Raw genomic sequence first — 22780 nt, forward strand, 5'->3', positions numbered from 1 at the left:
TTTTAGTTATGAATCCATTTTCTTATGAGAATAATACATTATGGTAATTCTTGCAAACTTGGGCTGTAAGTCTTTCACTTGTTATGTGTGTACTCTAACCTCTGAATTGCTTTATGCATTATTTTAGAATTCAGCATCTGTTTGGATTCAGTTCTAGAATTCAAAGATAGACAAAAATCTGTGAGAGCAACCTTCTTATTTTGAAGATAAGTAAATTGATTCAGAGGGATTATAAGCATGTGATGGAATGTGAAATGGAAAAGTGTTTTGTCTCCTAATTTAAGGCTCTATTAGTGTCAGACTTGCCATATATGGTGTCATAAATCAACACATAAATGCGTGCATATGCGCTAGATACATACTATACCAGAACATTAGGGAATTATTTAGTATCAATTAAGAGCTAGTGATATGCTGAGACAAATAAAGATGCCCCTAGCCAGGTGCTATTGGCTAGTGCCTATAATCCTAGCAACTCAGCGGGCTGAGCTTTTAGGATTTTGGTTTGAAGCAGCCCAAGCAGAAAAGTCCATGGGATTATTTATCTCAGTTTAACTAGCAAAATGCTGGACGTGTTGTGGTTCAAGTGGTAGAGTGCAAGCCTGGAGAGTAAAAAAGCCAATATTCAGTATGAGACACTGAGTTTAAGCCCTAGTACTGACATAAATTAAAGTTTCTCTTAAAGCTATCGAAAAAGCATTCAGGCCATTTCCTGGAGAGGAATGTATCATAGTGATTAAGAATTGTCTCTTATCAGTTGTTTTATAGACAAGCTACCCAACTTTTATGTGACTCAGATTTCTCCCAGATTAATTGAATTAACATTACTGAAGTATTTTGAATCAGGCATGACACATAGTATATACTATAAAACTATTGCTTAAGAGATCTGTGGGTTAGGTGAGGACCAGTGGCTCACACCTGGAATCCTAGCTACTCAGGAGGCTGAGATCTGAGAATCAAGGTTTGAAGGGAGCCAGGGCAGGAAAGCAGGAGACTCTTGTTTACGATTAACCACCAGCAGCCAGAAGTGAAAATGTGGCTTAAATGTTAGAACATTAGCTTTGAATAAAGCAACACAGGAAAGGAAAAAAAACGAGAGAAAAGAAAGAAAGAAAAGAAGCACAGGACAACTGCCAGGCTCTAAGTTCAAGCCACAGGATCTGCGCGCGCGTGCACACACACACACACGCACACACACACACACACACACACACACACACACACACACACACACACACACAGTATCTGAGGCTTAAAACACAGTATTTGCAATCCAATCCTTGCTAATCTTCTTTAGTGAGGGGCAAGGAAAGAAAAGGAAAGGAAGCAAAGTGACATTGTTCCCCTTGGTTATTGCTGAAGTGAGAATGAGTGGAGATACCCCAGGTTTCATGGATAAGGATAGCATTTCAAAGGAACTTATCAATAGTATACAATTTAGTTTAGATACTCAATAGTGTATGATTTTTCTTTCATACACAGATAATTTCTATACACTAATCTGAGATGGTTATGATTAAAAAGATCCTAGAAATCCAGAAAAACCTCTCACAACATTTCCTTGATAAATTTTAAATTCTACTATTATGCCTCTGTCCTAATTTATTTGATTTCCTTTTCTGTTAAAAGTAAAACATATGCTAAGCCAGGTACTAATGACTCACACTTACAATCCTACTCAGGAGGCTAAGGTCTAAGAATCTCAGTTTGAAGCCAGCCTGGGCAGACATATCTTTGGAACTCTTATCTCTAACTGATCAGCAAACAGCCAGCAGCAGTAGGTAATATAGCACAAGTCATAGAGCAACAGCCATAACTGTAAAAGCCAAGTGACAGAGTCAGGCCTGCATGAGGCCAAGAATTCAAGCCCCAGTGCAAGTGCATGAGTGTGTGTGTGCGTGCACACACACACACACATACACATACACAATGGAATACATACCTTTCCAACTTTAAGGCCTTAAATATTTTTTTAATCCCAGGCAAAATGGATTTTCAGTAACATTCATAACTATCACCAAGGCTCATCTAAAACAAATACAACCATGATTGTGACTGTAATTATTAGGTGCTTATAGATTTAAAAGCTGGAAACAGCTTTCAATGACAGTTTATTCTGGGCCTTTGTGACCCTTCACCTTAGAGCAGATGTTCTTAACTTGATGAAGCTAGCATGAATGAAATGCAGGACATGGGCTTAAAAGGAATATTAAATGTCACACAGGAAACAGGAAACATGAAAAACCAAAAACACAGCACACATATATGGACATGTTGAATTGTAAACCTTTTGTATAACTATTTGAAAATGCAAGAAAGGAAGGAAGGAAAGAAGGAAGGAAGGAAGAGAGAGAGGGAGGGAAGGACAGGTGCTATCTGAAGTTTTTACTTCAGTTTTTACAAACTTGAATTGTGACATGAGATCATCCTTACGGGGCACATTTAGGGCCATACGAGCTTGAAAGATTTCTCCACAATAAAGTATGCCTAGTGGAGACAAAAGAGTCATGTATTCTTTAATATTTTCACTCATGAACATGGATAACATCTTGATGTCCTGAATTCCAATGTCTTGGTTTTCTCATGTCCTTACAATTCATGGTAACAGGGAATGCCTTAGACCACCTTAGAATCCTGCTCTATAGAAGAAAGAGTTAAATAAGCTTGACTTCTCTATTAATTTTCTGACCAAGTGCATATTAATTTCTCAAATACAGCACTATTTTTTAGTTAGTAAGAAGTAGTCATATAAATCATAAATTTTGAAAAATGAATGTGTATGTAGGACTTACTTCTTCAATATGACTTCATAGATTTATAATAAATGTTTAGCACTTGTGTTGATGTTGCTAGATCATGTACAGACTTATGTAATGGTTGGTTTCTATGGCAATATCGCCTGTATCTTACTATAACTGAAGATGTTCAGGACCATTCTTTATGGCCATGGAAAGCTAAGGATTAAGATAGGTTTACTCTTAGCTATCTCTGACCTTCCCTTTCTTCACTTTGTGCTCAGCATCTTCAGGGTCCGTTCACTGTTCTTTAACGGCCCTCTTCCTAAGAACAAACAACAACAAGAAAAACATGGAAAAAACAGCCTAAAAATCAAACCTCTCGGGGCTGGGAATGTGGCTTAGTGGTAGAGTGCTTGCCTAGCCTGCAGGAAGCCTTGGGTTCAATTCCCCAGTACCACATCAACAGAAAAAGCTGGAAGTGGCCCTGTGGCTCAAATGGTAGAGTGCTAGGTTTGAGCAAAAGAAGCTCAGCACCCAGATCCTGAGTTCAAGCCCCAGGACTGACAAACAAACAAAAACAAAATCATAAACAAAAATCTGTATAGGTGGCTCCAAAGTTTCATTCAAGGACTAAGACATTATTCTTAGCAATGTGCCATTTATTATTGAAGTATCATGCTTGCACCATGAAATACGAAGACACATGACCTTGCAGAAATTGCTCTTGTGTTGGACATGGATGGTGCCCCATTGTGATCATCTAATGCTCAAACTGGAGTTTGGTATTCAAAAGTAGCACTGAATCTCAACACTCAGTTGAGTAACTCCACAGTAGCACAGTAGCCCAGTAGAAAAAGTGGGCACATTCCAGAATCCTCCACTGAAGACCTGCCTCTTACTTGTCTTGGTCCTGGATTATCATGGCCACAGAATATTTGGAGTCATTCACTGTTGCAGCCTCTTGGCTTCCCTATTTCACTGAGATCTGAAACTGGAAATACCTAGTCATATGGATGAGACTTTGTAAATCAACGATTGTGCTTTAGAACCCTAAATAACGCCAACTCCCACGAAGTAACGAAAGCAGATTTTCTTTCCCCAAACCATGCACTTAAGCAATTTCTGATTTCATTCTGTCTTCCTAATAGAAATAGAAACAAGGCAGATGACACATCCTAATTTACTAAAATAACTTTTCCCCCTCTAAAATTCTCATGCTATGTATCAAAAACCAAATGATATTTCTTCCTGGTCAAAATCTTTAGAGCATGATATTCCAGAGAACTTCCTGGCTAACCTATCAGTGGGAAACAATGAAAGTTTCTTCTATTATAAAGAAAAACATAGGCACACTAGTCAACATGAAAACTATACTCCAAACATGATTTTATCCACTACAGAGCTACATACCACAACTAGAATATCAGTAGGCATCAAAGAACGTGCAGAAGTCACTTGGTTAATAAAGCATATCATAGAGAAAAGTGATTTCTTATATTTCCCTATTTCTGATAAATTATTATTTGGCCTGTTTTTCACAATGCACACTTCCTATGTTAGGTGAAAGTTTGATTCCCATCCTAAGTCCATATGTTTTATTGCTGGTGGCAATATTTATGAAACATTGTCATCTATTTTCAAGGTTTTACCAAGTTTTTGTAAAGCGCCCCCATGCTGTTTATTTCACACCTGCTAATATAATCCTTCCTTTATGGTGTTCTGTTTAGTTACCTTGGAAATGATATCATAACATAGCAGAAACACCTGTCATTGCAAGATGATGCCTGCTTATTTTTAAGCTGGAGTTAACCTCATTTCTATATATATAATGGAAAATGATTTCACACTGAGAGAAGGCTGCCACCCCTTTATCTCTTCCTTATTATAATATATGCTCTGGGGATAAAGGCTGATAAATTTTAGAAACAGTATAGAAATAATTGTTTATTTTTCCCTGGGGAAGGGAAAGTGACAGTTTTACCTATGAAAATACATACTGGTTATTTGAGTAGTTTCTTTGGAGTGTTCTAGTTTCTGATAGAAAATCACTTTAAAAAGTGGTGAGAAAGTATCTCCTATTGTGAGTCAAGGATAAAGAATGTGTTTTCGTGGAAATAGGCAGGGTAGGAGAAACTATTGTCTTTGGAGTTAGGTCTACCTGATTTGCTGCCTTGTGAATACAGTTTATCATTCCAGTTTTAACTTTCCTTCTCCATAAAGTAAGAACAGTGGTCATTAACCCGACGATGAGAAGAATTAGCAAAGTAGTGAGTACATAGAGGGAGACTGTTAAATTGATTCCTCTCACAAACCCAGTTTAAATTCTGAAAGAATCATCCTCTTTTAAGGTATATAATATGTTTTGATTGGTGTGCCTACATTTTTCTGAAAAAGTATTATAGTGTACAGATTTCTCATATTGTCTAATGCACACCCTATGAAACTAGGCAAATTAGGGAGAGGGATTGAGTTGGGAAGGATGGGGAAGAAAATGGAAGGGGAATAACAATCAAGATGCATTGTACTTACAAACTGACATTTTGAATAGCAACATCTTTGTACAACTACTTAAAGATAATTTTAAAATTTTAAAAATAAATTAAAAGTAAAAATAATTTTAAAATATGAATTTGAAATATGTCCCATGATTGCATGAAAGAGGCATACTAATAATTTCGTTATGGGAAATGAGACAGATTCTCTTTAAATAAAATAATGTCTTAAATTAACAACTATGAAGTATCAAAAAAGGATATCTATGATAAATATCTATGGTATTTGTCATAGATATATGTATCTATGAGATATATAATAATATATTATATATATGAACTAATAACAAATAAGGCAAATGCAGAATAGCTCATATTTTTCAATCACAGTCTTTCTTTTTCATTATGATTATTAATTTTGTGTGTGTGTGCCAGTCCTGGGTCTTGAAGGCCTGGACTCAGGGCTTGGTTCTGTCCTTGACCTTTTTGCTCAGGGTTAGCACTCTATCACTTGAGCCACAGCTCTACTTCTACCTTTTTTTGCTAAAACAGTTTAGTGGAGATAAGAGTCTACCTGGGCTGCTTAGTACTGAGATCGTCAGGTCTCAGACTCTTGATTAGCTGGGATTACAGTGCTGAGCCACAAGTGCTCAGCCTCAAGCATTCACTTCTCCTGCTTCAGACTTCCGACAGCATTACACGTGTGTACCACGGCACCCATCTCAATACAACATAACTGGTGAACAGATTGTAAGCTCTAAGTATTTCCATTGTAAGGAAGAATATCAGAACATGAGAGAATTTAATAGGCTACCTAATCAATATTAATTTACCCAATGTGACACATTTGTGTAACAACTCAGTTGGGGTGAGACCACTTAAATCCAAGTCTAGTGACTTGCATTTGTATTTCAAATCTCATTATGCTAACTGTAAGCTTATTCACCCCTATTTTGGGTTGACAGCCTTCACCCTGGGTCATCCACAAGCCAGACCTGGCCATAACTGCCTATTCCCACCAGTGCTGGCTGTGTCAGCAACGGAGTCTGATGTCAATCCCGGTCATAAGCGGGTTCTAGTGTATGCTCGCAAGATGCCAGCTATAGAATGTACTGTCTCTGCTGTAGGAAGTCTTCCTGGCCACGAGCCAGCTACAGAATGTCCTGCCCTGGCTGTCGATGCTGTGACCACGAAGATTTCCTGCCTCAGCCCCTTCTTCTGCCCTCAGACTCCTGACACTATATCTACCTCTACAGCTACGAGAGCACCTTGCTACTCTCTATCCTGAGAGAGAGCCTGTTAGCCTCTAGCTGACATTAAATGCTTCTTCTACGTGTGGCTATGTGTCCGACTGGTTTTCTGGGTTGGCGCTTATACTAACACTAGTCTAAGCACGTTAAATTGTGAAAAACATATTTTAAAATGTAACACCGGGCTGGGAAGGTGGCTCAGTGGTAGAGTGCTTGCCTTGCATGCATGAAGCCCTGGATTCAATTCCTCAGTATCACATAAACAGAAAAAGCCGGAAGTGGCTCTATGGCTCATAGTAGAGTGCTAGACTTGAGTGAAAAGAAGCATTGGGGATAGTGTCCAGGCCCTGAGTTCAAGTCCTAGGACTGGCATATACATATATATATACATATATATATATATATGTATATATATATATGTATATATATGTATATATATATATATGTATACACACACACACACACACACACACAACACATATATGTGTGTGTGTGTGTGTGTGTGTGTGTGTGTATCCAATGCCAATGCCAGGAGCTGGTGGCTCACATCTGTAATTCTAGCTACTCAGGAGGTGGAGATCTGAGGATCATAGTTTGAAGTCACACAGAAAGTTTGTGAGACTCTTATCTCCAATATTGCTAGTTATCCCTACAAAAGCTAGAAGTTGTGGAGCTGTGGTTTAAGAGGTAGTGTTAGCCTTAAACAAAGAAGGCCAAGGACACAGCCTAGGTCCTGAGTTCAAGCCCCAGGACCAGCATCAAAAATTTAAAAAGTTGTATAGATAGGTAGATAGGTAGGTAGGTAGGTAGATAGATAGATAGATAGATAGATAGATAGATAGATAGATAGATAGATAGATAGATAGATAGATAGATAGATATAGATATAGATACATATAGATCAGTAAGGAATTTTCTCACTACCCTAAAATATCTTTATAAAATTTCAAAAATTCATTATCTTCCCTTTAAGTTTATAAAATTTGAATCTTTGTAAAATCCAGTACATTTTTATTTTCTGTATTTACCCAACAGATTTTCATGAAGAGTTACAAACTTAAAACAGAGGAAACCATGTTTTTAATCCTGTCCAGCATAGCTGGTAATTTAACCTCTTTGAGCTATAAATATAGATAATTGAGAGCTTAATATACAAATGTGTCATAATACTTAATATTTTTATGGTAAGGATAGGTTGAGTCCTGACTTGTTAATAAATAAAAATATTTTATTGCCAGAAATTTCAGAGTAAATAATTAGTATCATAAACAAAAATTCACAATCTCTGGTTTATAAGCTTTAAATGCATCTTAATAGCAATACTCCATTTCTATAAATTTTTAAAATTTCATTTGCATATTAGAGCATGGTTATGATTATAGTGCAATGTTTTCTTGAGTGACAAAAGAGTGTGTATAATATACCAACTTTCTATATAATCACCTGTGTGATTGGGCATGCACCATTCTGTGTGTACACACAATCGTATCTCTGAGTGACTTGTCACTAATAAAGCCAATATGAGTGAAAAATAAATAAAATGAATAAAATTTAGAAATTTCAGTAGTTACTTTCCCATGGTACTGTATAGAAAAGGTTTCCTCACTTTGTAAAATATAAAAATAGGATTTAAATAATTATTACTCTTAACTTTCCCTTAAAGAGAAACCGTAAATCCTAGGCTTGCTGACCAACATCCAGCCCTATCATTGAGGAAAAAAGATTTTAGAGAGAACTTGGTACTCATGTTACACTCATCACACTACCAAGTATACAAATAGTATAGTGCTATGACTTTAATACACAATACTGGGAAGGACAAAATGGTAGAATTAAAGGTCTTTAGAAATTCCACTGGTGTAACCACTGTAGTAACTTAGGGAGAGTTTAGACAAATGAATCCCAGGAAGCTGAAACATGTTTTGTCAGGCTGGGGAAGGAGGCAATCATGGGGAGGAATAGGAAGTGAGTGAATGGAGAGAGGGAGGCAAACACAATCATAATATGCAATGTCCTTAGGGAAAAATGGAAGCAGGTAATTTGAGAGGATAGATGGGTTTGGAATAGATAGGGGTGAACAATGGAAGAGATGACCTTGAAACTCTTTGTACAACTATTTAAGGGCATAACTTTAAAAAAAAAGCTTTTTAGAGCTGTTCTCTTTAATGGTCTTCAGGCTTACCTGACTTGTTTTTATCTCTGAGCAGGGAAGAGTTAGTGTTTTTCCTTCTATCATCCCAACAACTCCTTATTCAAACTAAAGGACTCTGTGCTTTGTGGCTAACTAGTCCTTTTCAGAGTTTGAAATTCTTTCTTCATGAAAACAGTGAGAAAGGATCACCTGGAGTATTTGTTGAAGATCTATCAGAATATTGCTGGCATTATTGGGATCCATACTGGCCCACTCCCCCCAACACAAAATTTGTCTTGCCAGGTACTAGTGGCTTATACCTGTAATCCTACTTACTCAGGAAGCTGAGATGTGAGGATCACAGTTCAAAGCCAGCATGCACAGCAAAGTCTCTGAGACTCTTATCTCCAATTAATCACTAAAAAGCTGGAGTGGAGCTGTGGCTAAAGTGGTAGACTTAAGCAAAAAAGCTCAGGGATAGTACTCAGGTCCTGAGTTAAAGCCCCAGGACTAGCACTAAAAACAAAAACAAAAACAAAACCCACAAAAATCAACAAACAACAACAAAAAAATATGATTCAGAAAAAGTTGTACATTATCAAGTGTTTTCTGTAGAATAATCACACCAGGTGGAAATATGTAACTATGACATGCCCCCATTCTATTATAGGGATGTTTTCCTAATGCTTTCAAAAGCTCCAAAGCAAATATTAAAGTATTTAAAGAAATATATCTAAACATGCTGAGAGACCTTAGAAGGAGTCTGTATCTTTACAGAATATTTTGTCTCTAACTGTGATAACCAGATAATCCCTTACTTTTCATTTGTATTATTTATAGGCAGATAGAAGTTCATGTGTATTTGGATAACAGTGTTTCTGGGTGGCAGTTTTCAATTTTAAGGTAATAAATTGTAAAGGGAAGAAAAATTGAAAAAGGTGGTAAGTTCAAGTGTTTGCTTTCAAATCAGTATTGCAATGTCTTTTAAATTAATTTAACTGACATAGAAAAATAGTATCTTATCTCTGATTAAAATAGTTTTCTAAGCCAAGTGTCAGAGGCTCACACATTTAATCCTAGCTATTAAGAAATTTGAAATCTGAGAAGCACAGCTTGGAGCCAGCAAACAAAACTATGAGACTCTTATTTGCAATTAATCATCAAAAAGCTGGAAATGAAAATGTAGCTCAGGTGATAGAGCACTAGTCATAATCAAAAACGTCAACTGAAAGTATAAGGCTTTAAATTCAAGACCAGGACTACCAAAAGATTATACATAGTTTCCTGAACTACCATAGTGGCACTGAGTCATAAATTAGATGTCCAAAAGAATAAAGAACATTCACATTATGGAATAGTAGAAATAATAGTAGGTCTTTTAGGACCTTAAAGGGTCTTGTTAAAGTCTGGAGCCTCTTCATATGTATCCGTCCAACATTACATCTTATTATCATAGAATCAGATGCCAAACATGCTTAACATGTATATATGGGTTTATATTTAACTATAACGAAGTTCTACTTATAGGACTTCTAGGACATTTCCTGAGAAGTCAGAAACATATCCATAGTGTTGTCAATGATAAAATCATTTTAAGTGTTCATAAACAGTGATAAAGTCTCTTACACAAACTATTGTACTGGCTGGGTTCTGGTGACTCATGTCTACAACCCTAGCTACTCAGGAGGCTGAGATCTGAGGATCACAGTTCAAAGCCAGCCCAGACAGAAAAGTGTCTGAGATTCTTATCTCCAAGTAGCCAGCAAAAAAAGCTGGAAGTAGAGTTGTGGCTCATTTCCATGGTAGAACTCCAGCATTGAGTGAAAAATCTAAGGAACATTTCCCAGGACCGAGTTCAAGCCCCAGTACCAGCACATATACACAAATGCACATACACACAAACACACATGAGCAACCCCCCCCCAAAAAAAGCTGTCCTGATAAATGCACACTATAAAGTATGAACATGGTAAACCTTAAATCTCTAAGAATACTATATATTTCAGTTTTTCCTCATCAGATAGTAAAAAGGATGTTTCATTGCTTTTTAAATTTTATTTATTTTTTATTGGTTGTGGGTTTGAACTCAGGGCCTGGATGCTGTTCCTGAGCTTTGTCTGCACAAGGCTATCACTCTATCACTTTGAGACTCAGTGCCATTTCCTGTTTCCTGGTGGTTACTTGTAGATAAGTTTCCTGGGGACTTTTCAGCCTAGTCTGGCTTCGAATGATGATCCTCAGATCTCAGCCTCCTGAGTAGCTAAGATTACAGGTGTAAGCCACTGGTGCCTGGCTTCATTGCTCATTTTAATAGAATTTTCTCAGTGCACTTTTTTTTTGCTATTTGGAGTTTATTTTGTGTAAATTTCTTGCTTATATATTTCAGTTGTACTGTTTGTTTGTTTTTTTTGCCAGTCATGGGGCCTGAACGCTGTCCCTCAGCTCTTCAGCTCAAGGCTAGTGCTTTACCACTGGAGCCACAGTGCCACTTCCGGCTTTTTCTGTTTATGTGGTGCTGAGGAATCGAACCCAGGGCCTCATGCTTGCAAGGCATGCACTCTACCGCTGAGCTACCTTCCCAGCCCCAGTTGTACTGTTTTTAAAAAGACAATATATATACTGGATGCCGATGGCTCATGCCACTGTAACCCTAGCAACTCTGGAGGCTGAGGTTTACGGATAATGGTTCAGAGCCAGCTTGGGCAGGGCAGTCCCCAAAACCCCTAACTAATTAACTGGTAGAGCTGTGGATTAAGTGGGAGAGAACTAGCCTTAAGCAAAAAATTCTTAGGGACAGTGCCCAGGTTCAAGCCCCAGGACCAGCACACACATAAAAGACAACTTATGTAACTGTTTGGGGATCATTTAGTTCTCTGATTTTCACCCCACCAGCATGCACATGTTGCTCCCCACTCTCTCCTTGTTAAAAAAAAGCCATTAAAATCTTTAAATAGTTGTACAAAGTGTTTTTAACATTAATTTATGAGTACATTGCCTCCTAATCGTTCTCATCTCTCCCAAACCCACCTCAGATTACCTGGTTCCATTTTCACATATGAACATTGAACCTTATGACGTATTTACCCATCTCACAATGAGCCTATTCACACACATGACATTGTTTATTTTTATTTATATATTATTTGAGCAGTCCAGAGGAGATAAGTTTATAAAAAGAATGATTTGAAATTGCCTGGAGCTGGGAGTAGGAATGAGAATTAATTACACATGGGCAGGAGGAATATTGTTGGGCAGATTAAATATTCTAAAATGAATTTATTTTATTATTATTTATTGTTTGTGTGATTGTAATAGAGGGACCATTAGTGTGGGGGAGAATGGTCATGACCTGATTAAACACAGAGAAGCTTTCTAGGCATGTGCACTACCTGTTTACTAGTCCTTTGGATTAAAATTTCTTTTCCAAGTGAGGCCATGCACTAATTTCCCAGAGCTGGCTACTAACTGTTTTCCTTTGACCTCTGCCTTTAGCGTAGGTGGGATTATAGTTATAAGCCATCATACTAGATAGATAGGTAGGTAGATAGCTAGATAGATAGATAGAGGCATTTAGATATAGATATGTATTTGTTTCATACTTTGGGGTAAATATTCTTATTCCTGCTTACATGGCTGGATTGTATTTCTACCTTTCGTAGTGTTATTATAAATGGTTGTTGATGTCATTGAATGTATTTCAAATATCTACTGATTAGATCATATAAATTTCTACTTTGTCTGAAATCCTGAATTGTGGTGTTAGATATTAAATCACTCTTACATTCTTCATTAATGCTACCTGGTCATTTTGTTGCAGCAAACCTTGGCCCAAATGAAATGTAGGAAATGTAAAACATATATATATATATATATATATATATATATATATATATATATATATATGCTTTATTTTGTGCTCATTTTGAAACAGAACTCTAGATTCAGAACAGTGATGTTATCACTCAATTAATTCTTTTTTATTTTAGGCTTTTATGGCACTTGGGTTTGCACTCAAGCTCTGTGTTTATGAGATTAATATTCTACCATTGGATCCATGCCTCCAGCCAGATTTTGCTGATTATTTTGGAGTAGAAGGTTAGTAAGCTTGTAGCCTGAGCTGGCCTTGAGACGTGATCCTCTAGATCTCAGCCTCCTGATTAGTCAGGATTACAGGTGGGAGCTCCTGGCACTGGCAGTTCCTTTTCCTTTTCCTTTTCCTCTTTTCTTTTCTCATCTTCTCTTTTCTATCTTGTTACACAGACACTCTATCTCTTGAGCCATTCTGGTTTTCATTTCTTATATGTAAACTTTTACATTTTTTCCCCTGAATCCTTTTATGATTCTTTTGTTTATATCTGAAGTTCCAACATTTAATCAGTGTTTGTCTAGCTTTTTCAATAATTTTTGTTGAATAATTTGGATTGCTTTCTTCTTTTTGTATTTGTGTCCTTCATTTTCTCTTTTCCCATCTTCTGAAACTTTTATTAATTGTAATTCGACTCCTGAGTTAAAGGTCTATGACTTCTGATACATCTATCTTCTTATCATCCAGAGAAAACATCATCATCTGTTTTAATGATCACTGCCCTACTTATTTATTTTTGTCCTGTATTGGAGCTTGAATTCATGGTCCTCCCTCCAGTACTGGCTTTTTTTGCTGATTAGTCAGAAATATGAGTCTCCTGGATTTTATTTGAGTTGAACTGTGATCCTCAGATCTCAGCCTCTGGAGTGGCTAGGATTACAGGTATGAGATACCAGAGTGGGGTTGTTCATCAGTTTTATTGACTTTTAAAAACAATTTTTGTATACACATTTCAATTCTTAATTCCTCTATAGTCTCTCATTGTCCCTTTCTCTAGTACACTGGTTTTATTTAAGGTATGCAAATCTCTCTAAAAGATATTTCTGGACTGGGAAGGTGGCTTAGTGGTAGAGTGCTTGCCTAGCATTCATGAAGCTCTGGGTTCGATCCCTCCGTACCACATACATAGAAAAAGCGGGTAGTTGCATGTGGCTCAAATGGTAGCGTGCTAGCTTGAGCAAAAGAAGCTCAGGGACAGTGCCCAGGGACTGAGTTCAAGTCCCAAAACTGGCCAAAAAAGAAAAAGAAAAAAAGAAACAAAGATATTTCTGCCAATATTTAGGGCATAGGGTTAATTTTTCCACGTCCCTGTTGTCTAATAAGCAGAGATGACTGTGGGTTTGGTATACATGGGTGAAGGTATTCATTAACTGCATCATTTGCATGACTTGTGCATAAAACAAATGTAAAACATGAACAGCAATGATCACCACTCTTACCAGAAACTTCTCTCAGGTTTTTAGTTATCAAAATAAAATTGGCTATTCTCCAATGATGCAATGCTCTAGTGACTTCTCACTTGTGTAGCTGTGTTACTTCTTTCCTTTCCCAGTTTATATCAGGTGATTTCCAGTTGCCCAGTTCCCTCTCCTGTCATGTCAGCACACTGAGCATCTTCCTGCAGTGACCACAGTTCTGGAGTGTTAGATCATCAGCTTTAGTCGTGGGGGTAAAAGGGGATGCTGCGGGCCTCCTTCAAGTACTCATACAGGTGAGCAGTGCTTGCAGGTGAGGGAAGTCAGGTGATCCTGACATTATTAAATCGGGACTCCTTCCTATTTTTCATATTTACACTGACCATCACTATCTGATAAGCAGCTGACTCTTAGCTTTGTTTTAATTTCCTATTGTTTGTGTTTGGGGCTGACGGGATGGTTTGATTCAATAATCAACTAAGCATTTTTTAGGAGTATCTACAAATTGTTCTGATAATGACACCTTTTTATACTTAGTTCTATTGTGTGTATACCATGTGTGTTTAAAGAATTTTTTGTAGGTGACTGGTGTTTGGGTATTTGTGGAGCAGAGTATTTTAATCCATTCTTTTTATTATTTTTTTTTCATGAACTATTACAACCTCAAACCAAAAGTCACATTCTGGAAAGCTCCCCAGGTCACCCCAGACTTTTTTCTCTCTTTATGGTTCCTATGTTGGCTCTCTACCACCTGAACAACACCTCCTTCAGCTCTGAATTTCCACAGTTATTTTTGGAGAGGGAGCCTAGTGATCATTTCTGCCCATGTTGCCTCAAACAGTGACCCACTAAATAGTCTAGCCTCCAGAGTGGCTAAGATTACAGACAGGAGCTGCCACCATATTTAGCTCTGAAATGTTCCTCCCTCCCATTTAACTAATTAAATCATCTATAAGCCTTACTGGTATTCATTAACTTATGTGTTTGTGTACGTGTTAAGTGTGTTGTTCATGAGAGAAGGGCCTATGCCAGTATTCTTTTTCATTTTCAACATATAATTATAGCAGGTGCTGGTGGCGCATGCCTGTAATTCTAGCTGCACAGAAAGTGGAGAATTACGTTTTGAAACCAGCTTGGGGAGGAAAGTCTATGAGACTATCTGAGTCTATGAGACTGTGATTTCCAATAAGAAAAGAGCCAGAAGTAAAGCTGTGGCTCAAGTGGTAGAGTACTAGCATTGAGCAAAACAGTGCAGGCACAGTGAACAGGCCCTGAGTTCAAGCCCCAAGACTAGCACAAAAATAAATAAATTTTAAAAAATCTATTAAAAGTCACTCAATCCAATTTATTATGATCACTATCAGTATAAGATAAACAGAAATAAATTCTTAAAAATTTATAATGTACATCATAAATGTTAGTAATCACTTGTCAAACTCTGAAAGTACACACTAGTGTCCTTCTTTGTGAATAAGAAACTGATGCTCAGTGTAGTTAAGTAGCTCATCCTAAACCATAATCTCATGAGTAGAAAAGTCAGGTTTTAATTATTTTATGCTTCTAAATTCAGAGACTTAACTGTATTTTTCTTAATAATAACACTAATGTTATTAAATTCTCTTCCATCCCCAAACCAAACAACATAAGCTAATATTTATTTGCAATGACATAACTCTATGTACTGCAGTAGCTCATGCCTGTAATTCTAGCTAGACAGGAGGCTGAGATCTGAGTTCAAAGCCAGCACAGCCAAAAAAGACTGTGTGACTGTTATCTCCAATTAACGACCAATAAGGCAGAAATCTAGCTGTGGCTCAAGTGCTAGAGTGCTAGCCTTGAGTATAAAACCTCAGGGACAGCACCAAGTCCCTGAGCTCATTACACACACATATACATGAATTCATATATATGTCTACATGTAAACAGATTTGTCTGTATAGATAAATGAATGCATATATGACTACAAGAAAAATTTATGAAAATGTCAAATGTAATCTCTACTATTACTAATTATGGAAGGTCCAACATTTGTAAGACACTATGTGTGTATAATAATCTTTTGTCTGAACCAGAAAGATAGGTGTTGCTGAAACTACTTTGCTGAAACTACTTTTCTGCCTACAGTCTCTAGCTACAAGGTATGCAGCCAGTATTTGTGTCAAACTCTGCCTCATTCCATATCTCACCCTCTTTAACTGTATCTTTTATGGCTTGGGGGATAGCTAGGAAGTGCTGTGGATCTCTATTATGTCTGGAGTAGCTGCCAGGGAACTTAAACCCACCTGTGTTATTCACTTTCTCTAGGGTGGGGGCTGTTTCCTCCTTCACAGAGAAGAAAATCTAGCTGCAGAAAACCTAATGCCCTCCACAGCCAGGAAGTAGAGGCTCAGAGGCTTGAGACCACTTTAACTCTGAATTTCATGTTGTTTCCTTTCCCAAGAGCCATCAGTGTAAGTAATAGATATATTTTATCATGCTGCAACAGCTGAGAACAATAGTCAAGTGCAGTGAATGTACTCAGGCCATCTGGACTCTGCACACCACATATGGAGGCTGTTCCATTGTTTACATCTGTGTCTGAACTGGGTGTTACCAGCTTACATCTGTAATCCTAGTATTCAGGAGCCTGAAAGCTGGAGGACTGCAGTTCCACATCAGTCCATATAGAAAAGTTCATGAGACTCCATCTCCAATTAATCAACAACAAAAAAAGCTGGACTAGAGAGGTTTAAATAGTAAAGCACCAGCCATGAGTGAAAGGGTTCACACCCTGATACTAGCTAAATAAACAAATGAATTGAATTAAAGTAAAATAAAAAATAAGATAATATAAATTAATTAGCTGTTCCTGATTTCCATATTTTGACTTTCCTTTGAAGCTGCCAGATGTGTCTCATTTATGGCACCTGCTGTTTTCGCTCCTAATGTCATTCTACAAACTTAAAGACAAAAAATAAAACCTAGTTTATAAGAGCTAAGGAAAAAATTAGGTGTATATTGATATCTCTTATGAATCGTTACTATGAATTTGTTTGAACATCGTCTTGAAATTTCATGTACAATTTTGCTCACCTCCTATTTCTTTTCTCCCTTCCTTTCCTCCCTCCCGCCCTCTCTCCCTCTCTCCCTCCCTCCCTCCCTCCCTCCTTTTCTTCCTTCCTTCCTTCCTTCCTTCCTTCCTTCCTTCCTTCCTTCCTTCCTTCCTTCCTTCCTTCCTTCCTTCCTTCCTTCCTTTCCTTCCCTTCCCTTCCCTTCTCTTCCCCTCCCTTCCCTTCCCCTCCCCTCCCCTCCCTTCTCCTCCCTTCCTTTCCCTTTTCTTTCCCTCCCTTCCTTTCCCTTCCCTTCTTTTTTTTCATTTCCTTGTCCTGAGACTTGGATTGAGGGCCTGAGCACTGTCTCTGAGCTTTTGTCTTCTACCATGGTGGGTCACACCTCCACTTCCTACTTTAGGTGGTTAATTGAAGAGTCTCAAGAATTTTCTTCTGGGAGGGTGGGGGTGAGAATGAGGGTAGACACAGGGGGAGGGGCTGGCTTTGAGCCAAATCCTTAGATCTCAGCTTTCTGAATAGCTAGGATTATAGGCTTGAGCCACAGGCTCACTTGCTTTTATATTTTTGTTTCATCTTCTTTTTTAAAAAAATTTATTGTAATAGTGATGTACAGAGAGGTACAATTACGTAACTAAGGAAATGAGTACATTTCTTTTTGAAAAGTGTTACCCCCCTCCCTCATTCTCCCACTCCCCAACACTGCGCTCCCCATCCCAGGTTGTAAAGTTCATTTCCAACATGGTGTCTAGTGAATATCACTGTTGCATTAGTTCACTTTTGTCCCAACATTTCTGTGATTTCCCCTTCCCTTCCTCAAATCAGATAAACTTATATACAAAACAAAGGGTACACAAATAGAAAAGTGACAACAGGAAATAAACCAAAGGAGAAAAAAGAGGAAAGAAAAAAAGAACTGTAAACCATGCACTAAAGAAAACAAACTCCGAGAGTTCCGGGAAGATGGCGGAGGAGAAGCTGGAATCTGAACAAGCTCTTGCATAGAAAACAGTTTCAGAGTTCCAGTGAACAGTCCCAAGCCAGAGAATCACACCAAGTGTGCCATCACAGGACAGAGAGTTAGTCAAGAGAGGGGAAGCCAAGCAGACACATCTGAGCAGCTGCCGCTGCGGCGGCAGGGTCGCAGCGGCGACCACCGCCGCGGAGGCATACCTGAGACGCAGTCCGGGACGAAGGAGCCAGACGCAGCGGACAAGCGGATTCTACTCAACACCAGCAAGAACCGACAAGGAGCGGACAACTTCATCCTGCACTTTGCAGACCAGAGACGACCCCCGAGATCCAAGACTCCGCGAATACGTGAATGTGTGTTTTCTTTTCTTGTCTTCTTTCTCTTTTTCTTTCATTCTTAATTATCTTTTTGGTTTTTTTTTCTAGCTCTACTGAACTTCTGATCTTTTCTTCTCACTATCCTATCCTTTCCATCTTTTCCTCTTTGTTAATCTTTATGTGACTTAACTCTTGTCCTGCACATCCTCAAATAAACCCGTAGTTAACCAGTAGACCCTATCCCCCATTGTGTACACACTTAATCCACAAACTTATTACTCAATTCAAAACCTCTGAGACTTAAATTCATTAATAGCAGTACTACCTCTTTATACCTATACAATATTTTAAGCATTTTTTTAAAGTTTTTCTCATCTCCTCTATGTCCCTCCCTTTCTCTCAACATATTCATATTCCTCTATAAATCGATGGTCTTTTAATCTCTAAAATAACATTAATTTTTACGTTTCTATTTTTTTTTCTGGTCTCTTTTCATTCCCATTTCCCTTTCTTCTTTTTCTCTCTCTCTCTACTTACATCCTACCCAACCTATTTCCTGCATTGTGATTAGGACATAGTTAACTCTCCCTGTGCCTCCCCACACCAATCTATTCCTATTTTTTACCCACATCTCTTCCTAACCCTAATAATTTCTGGTTTTCCAAATTCTTCTCTGCGGTTCGAAGTCCTTTAACATATAGTTGTTTGATGTCGAATAGATGTATCTGTTGAACTAGATTGTATCTGTAGACTATTGACTGTACAAATGCAAACTTTGGTTGATGGTTGCCTTAAGATAGTGTTCTAGCACAAAACTGGTGCTATCTTTATCTCAAATGGGCAGAGTAAGCCGGAAAAACACAAGAAAAATGGCAAATTCGGGTATCTCAATTCCCAATCCTGATAATCAGGGGTTAGAACAGATAATGAATAATCCAGAGGAGAGTTCCCAAACAGCTCTACAAACACTGCTGGCAAACATGATAAATGAAAAGTTTGACAACGTACAAAGGACTCTGTATGAGCGTGATAGGGAGAGAGAGGAGGCATCCCAGAAGTTTATACAGGAATATCATAAGCGTGAGGAAGCTACTCAAAAACTGATACAGGATTTGCGTGAACAACTTGAGAATACTCAAAGAGAAAGGGAGAAATGGCGTGAGCAGGCTGAGAACACTCAAAGAGATCTGCAGGAATCCCACGAACGGGAGGAAGCTAATCAAAGAGTAATACAGGAATTGAGAGACCAGGTAGAGAACACACAAAGATCACTAAAGGCATTCATGGAATCCATTAACAAAGAGCTGAAGGAAGTCAGGGAGACCACAAAGGGAATGCTGAATGGAACCCAACAGAAGGAATGGGAGCCCAAAGAAACCATAACCAATCAACTAAGTGATTTGAGGACAAACACTGAACACCAAATTAAGGAAGTAAAGAAATTCATACAAGACCTAAAACAGAGCTTCAACAAAGAACTTGAAGCCATCAAAGCTGACCAACTAGAAGGAAAAGAGATAAAAAACAAAGTAGAGAGTCTTGACAGCAGGTTAGACCATGCAGAAGATCGAATCTCAGGGATTGAAGACAGCCTAGATATTATAGAGAAAGAACATACAACCATCCAAGACAAGTCCAAGAAATATGATAGATCTATCCAACACCTGGAAGACACCATCAGAAGGCCTAATCTAAGGATAATGGGTGTAGAGGAGCACCTAGAAACAGAAGTTAATGGTCTAGGAAATCTGTTTAACAGGATCCTAGCAGAGAACTTCCCAAACATGCAAAAAGATAGGCCTGTCCAGATACAAGAAGCCTTTAGAACCCCAAATAGACCAGATCAGAATAGGAAATCCCACCGTCACATTATAATCCACACAGGATCAACTCAGAACAAGGAAAAGATCCTTAAAGCTGTCAGGGAGAAAAGGGTAATCACTTATAAAGGGAAACCAATTAGAATCACCTCAGATTTCTCAGCAGAGACAATCAAAGCAAGAAGAGCCTGGAATGATGTATGCCATGCCCTAAAAACAAACAACTATCAACCAAGAATACTGTACCCAGCTAAACTCTCCTTCATAACTGAAGGCCAAATAAAAACCTTCCATAGCAAAGAAAAATTGAAACAATACATCTCCACCAAACCAGCCCTACAAAAGATTCTTAAAGATGTCCTACACATAGAAAACCAACAAGACCGCAATAAAGGCCAAGAAACTGCACCCAAACTGAGAATCCAAGAACCATAGGAAGAACCCAGTTTTCGCAGCCCCCAAGAAGGTAGATAACATGGCAGGAACTCCCAAATACCTCTCAGTCCTATCTCTTAATGTTAACGGACTGAACTCTCCAATTAAGCGACATAGACTGTCTAGTTGGATTAAAAAACAAGACCCTTCTATCTGCTGCCTGCAGGAGTCACATCTTGCCCATAAAAACAAACACATTTTCAAGGTTAAAGGCTGGAACAAAATCTACCAAGCAAACGGACCGCATAAACAGGCGGGAGTTGCAATCCTAATATCAGATAAAATAGACTTCAAATTAAAATTCATGAAAAGAGATAAAGAAGGTCGCTACATACTAATTAAAGGATCTCTCCTTCAGGAGGATATTACAATTCTAAATATCTATTCGCCAAACAATGGAGCACCCAAATTTATCAAAGAAACACTACTTTCCCTCAAATCCCATATAGATCCAAAGACATTAATCGTTGGGGATTTTAACACACCACTCTCCCCACTAGATAGATCAACTCGGCAAAAACTCAACAGAGAAACCGCAGATCTAAACAGCTGCATAGATCAACTAGACTTAACAGACATTTACCGAACATTTCACCCAGCAGCATCAGAATACACGTTTTTCTCAGCAGCACATGGAACGTTTTCTAAAATAGACCACATTTTAGGCCACAAAGCAAACTTGTCTAAATTCAGAAACATTGAAGTTATACCTTGCATTCTCTCTGACCACAAGGGAATAAAGTTAGAACTCAACACCAAAAGCCACCAAAGAAAGTCCGGTATCACATGGAGGCTGAACAACACACTGCTGAATCATGAGTGGGTCATGGAAGAGATTAGAAAGGAAATTCAAATGTTCATGCTATTCAACAAAAATGAACACACAAAATACCAGCTCCTCTGGGACACAGCAAAGGCAGTACTCAGAGGCAAGCTTATAGCTCTGAGCTCCTACATCAACAAATTGGAGAGATCTGAAACTAACAATTTAATGACACATCTAAACCTCCTTGAAAAAGAGCAGCAAGATAAACCCCAATCCAGTAGACGGAAAGAAATAATCAAAATTAAATCAGAATTAAATGAATTAGAATCCAAAAAAACTATAGAAAGAATCAACAAAACAAAGAGTTGGTTCTTTGAAAAACTTAACAAAATTGACAGACCCTTAGCAAATCTTATCAGAAAAAGAAGAGAACACACCCAAATTAATAAACTCAGAGATGAGAATGGAAACATCACCACGGAAACAAGCAAGATTCAGAACATTATAAGGGAATACTTCTCAAAACTTTATGCTAATAAGTTTGAGAACTTGACAGAAATGGACCTCTTCCTAGCAAATATTGACATGCCAAAACTAAACCAAGATGAGGTAAACTATCTTAACAGGCCCATATCAAGCATTGAAATAGAAACAGCAATAAGAGACCTTCCAGCTAAGAAAAGTCCAGGACCAGATGGTTTTACAGCGGAATTTTACAAGGCCTTCAAAGCAGAGCTCACACCAATTCTCCTCCAACTCTTCAAGGAAATTGAAAGAGAAAGCTCACTACCGAACACATTCTATGAAGCCATCATAACCCTCATCCCAAAACCAGGCAGGGACTCATCAAAGAAAGAGAGCTATAGACCCATTTCTTTGATGAACATTGATGCAAAACTTCTCAACAAAATTTTGGCCAATCGACTTCAACAATTCATCCAAAAAATCATACACCACGATCAAACAGGATTCATTTCAGGGATGCAAAGCTGGTTCAATATACGCAAATCAATTAATATTATTCATCACATCAACAGGAGCAAGAATAAGAACCACATGGTTATCTCAATAGACGCAGAAAAAGCATTCGACAAGATCCAACACCCCTTTATGATGAAGGTTTTGGAAAAATTAGGAATCCATGGAACATTCCTCAATACAATAAAGGCTGTATATGACAAACCTACAGCCAGCATTATACTCAATGGTGAAAAACTAAAGCCATTTCCTCTTAACTCAGGAACAAGACAAGGATGCCCACTCTCTCCACTTCTCTTCAATCTAGTATTAGAATGCCTAGCTACAGCAATAAGACAAGATGCAGACATAAAGGGGATCCAAATAGGGAAAGAAGAAATAAAACTCTCCCTCTTTGCAGATGACATGATCTTGTATTTAAAGAATCCCATAGACTCCACTCCCAAATTACTCAAGCTGATTCAAAACTTTGGCAAAGTAGCAGGTTATAAAATTAACCCCCAAAAATCAATGGCTTTTCTGTATGCCAACAATGAGAAAAGTGTGGCTG

The 22780-nt window shown here is 38.0% G+C and overlaps 1 protein-coding gene across 6 annotated transcripts in view; it reads right to left on the bottom strand.

Moving 5' to 3' along the window:
* Positions 1–22780, bottom strand: part of Rims1 (regulating synaptic membrane exocytosis 1) — a 504676-nt gene that overhangs the window by 252155 nt on the left and 229741 nt on the right. The gene's annotated exons all lie outside the window — the stretch shown is intronic.

This window comes from Dipodomys spectabilis, unplaced genomic scaffold, assembly GCF_019054845.1.
Source record: "Dipodomys spectabilis isolate Male_0828 unplaced genomic scaffold, ASM1905484v1 ptg000102l, whole genome shotgun sequence".
NCBI lineage: Eukaryota > Metazoa > Chordata > Mammalia > Rodentia > Heteromyidae > Dipodomys > Dipodomys spectabilis.